Raw genomic sequence first — 3,333 nt, forward strand, 5'->3', positions numbered from 1 at the left:
GAAAACATGCAACACTTCTCTTTCTGTAGCTTATTTCACTTAACATGATGTCCTTCATCTTCCTGCATATGATAAGATTTCATTTTCTTTGTGACCAAATAATACTCCATTGTGCATACATATGATATGTATCCATTCATCTTTGATGGGCATTGAAGTTGATTCTGTATCTCACCTATTTGTGAATAGTACCACAATAAACATGGATATGCAGGTATCTCTTTCGTATGCTGACTTCATTTCCTTTGGATATTTACCTGGAAGTGGTATAGGTGGATTGTATGATCTATTTTAAATTATTTTTAGTTAGTTCTTTTTAGTTCTATTTTTTGTTTTTCTGAGGCTCTTCCATGCTGTCTTTCATAGTGGTTCTACTAATTTTCCTTCCGAACAACAGTGTATATCACATCAATGTCAACATTTGTTACTTTTTGGTTTTTTGATAATGGCTATTCTAACTGGGGGGAGGTGGTACCTCAATGTAGTTTCCATTTGTACATCTCTGATGGCTGATGATATTATATTCCCCATATATTTATTGGCTATTTGTGTTTCTTCTTTTGAGAAGTGTGTACTTAGATTAATTGCCCATTTTACAATTGTATTACTTGTTATTTTGTTGGTAAGTTTTTAAAAATATATTTTGGACATTAATTCTCTGTTAGATGAATAGCTGTCAAAGGTTGTTTCTTACTCTGTTAATTGCTTCCTTTGCTGTGTGACTGCTTTGTTAGTTGATATAATACCCTAGCTGTCTTTTTTTTTAATAGAAATGGACAAACTTTAAAAAATTCATGTGGAAATGAAAAAGGCCCAAAATATTCAAAACCATCTTGAAAAAGAACAGAGTTTTGCAAATTTCCAGGTTCAAAACTTACTAAAAAACTACAGTACTCAAAACAGTGTGGCACTTTTAAAAGGCTATAATATTCTATAATCAGAATAATACATTAGAATTGAGTCCAGAAATAAATTCTTATATTCTGTCCATTGATTTCTTTGACAAAAACGTAAAGATAAAGATAATTCAATGGGAAAAAGGACAGTATTTCCAACAATTATCAATGGAACATATAGATAGGCACATGTAAATGAACAAAGTTGGACCCTATCTCATGCCATACACACAAACTCAAAATGAATCATAGAAAAACGTAAGACACAAAACTATAAAACTTTTAAAAGAAAACATGAACAAATTTTCATGCCTTTGATTAGGCAAGTTTCTTACAGAGTTTTTGTAAGAACAAGAGCAATGGTATGAATCTACATCATGCACCACCATAGAAACGAAATGAGGTACCCCATTTGCATACAATGAATCAAAATGCAAACTGTAAAAAATTTTTAAAAAACTAAAAAAAGAACAAGAGCAACAATGATTAAAAAAACGGATAAATTGAACTTCATCAAAATAAAAAATATTCATGTTTCAAATGACACCATCAAGAAAGTGAAAAGTCATGGAATGGAATAAATATTTAAAAATTATATATCTGACAAGGTACAAGTATCCACAAAACATAAAGAGTTCTAATAACACAATAACAAAAAGACAACCCAATTTTGAAACAAAGGATCTGAATAGACATTTCCCTGAAGAAGATATACAAAAGGTCAACAAATAAATGAAAGGATGCTAAATATCATTAATCATCAGGGAAACACACATTAAAAACCCTGTGAGATACCATGTCACATCGATTAGTATGGCTCCCCTGCCAAAGGAAAGCAACAAATATTGATGAGAAGAAATTGGAGCCCTCATGTGTTGCTGGTGGTATTGTAAGATAATGCCATTACTTTGTTAAATAGTGGTACAGCTTCTCAGAATGTCAACCATAGTTACCATATAGACTTGCAATGCTATGCAATGCTAATCCTAGGTATTCTCTGAAGAACACTGAAATCATATTCATGCAAACAGTGTACAAGAATCTTCATAACAGCATCATGTAAAATAACCAAAGAGTGAAGATAACCCAAATGCCCACTCACTAATAAATGGATAAGAAATTGTGGTATATTCACACCATGGATCATTCAGCCATCAGTGGAATGAAGCATTGATACATGTAACAACATGGAAAAACTTTGAAAACCTTGTGCTAAGTGAAGAAGCCAGGAACAAAAGACCACATATCACATGATTGCATTCATTTGGAATGTACAGATTGGAAACCTCACAGAGCAGAAAATAGTTGCCAGTGATTGCTGGGGTGAAGGTAGGAATAAGAAGTAACAGCTCGTGAACACATAGGATTTCTTGGGGGGCTGATAAAAATGTTCTGGGAAGGTTGCACAACCTTGTGAATGTACTAAAAACCACTATATTGTACATCTTAGATGGGTAAAATTAATGATATTTAAGTTACATTTTAATTTTTAAAAAATTTATCTACATTTTATTTTGTTTCTTGAGAGACATGCTCATTGGATTCCTTCTGGGAAATCATTTAACTTTTGCCCAGAGAACAGAATTATAATAACAGAATAAACATTATAAGAAGGAAATTTCGTATTTGTTTCAATCACTCAAAAAATACTCAGTTACAGATTCTCTTTTGTTAGACACTAAGGATGTACTTTCAACAAGACAGAAATAGGTCCTGCTTTTGAGTGACATGCAATCTACTCAGGTAACTTCCTACAGTTGGAGTTGATCAATAGGAAGATGGTCTCCCTTCAGGGCTATTAAGATGCCCTCCGAGGTGTTCAGGCAGAGGCTGGATTACCACCTGTTGGGATGTTGAAGGTGGATTTAAGTCCTAGTAAGTGTCTTGGTTTTCTAAGTCTCCCTTTGACCTGAAATTCTGATCTGACTAGACTCACTAATGTACCACTGGTTGCTAGTTTGGTTTTTAGTAGTAAAGAAAGTTAAAGAGTGCTTCTGGATTTGGGTCCTATTTTCAAAATACTTATTACAGAACAGGAGGCTTTAAAAAGAGAATGCATATGGTCTCCATTGCAATTATATCTAACCTACTTTTTCTTTCCTTGAACACTCTGTGTTTATGGCCAGTTTGCTCAGTCTATGTTTAGGTTTTATTATTTTGTTTCTGTCTATATGACTTGCCTGCTCTTTAAAATTCACTGTAGTAGTCATGATTCAAGAGGAAGGATGATCATAACTCAAGAATCTCTTTCAAAAGAGACAGGACCCTCAGGATGTTTTTTTGAAAAGACTTGGCCACCAGATAGATTAAAATTTAAATCATAATTTTCCTTTTTAATAAATGAGTGATCGTCCTTAAATTATTTTTCCAAGCCTCAATGTTTTCATCTGTAAAAGCATTTATTTAACGTGCAAGCCCGTTAAAAGCTTTAAAAATT

Source organism: Sciurus carolinensis, chromosome 4, assembly GCF_902686445.1.
Source record: "Sciurus carolinensis chromosome 4, mSciCar1.2, whole genome shotgun sequence".
Taxonomy (NCBI): domain Eukaryota; kingdom Metazoa; phylum Chordata; class Mammalia; order Rodentia; family Sciuridae; genus Sciurus; species Sciurus carolinensis.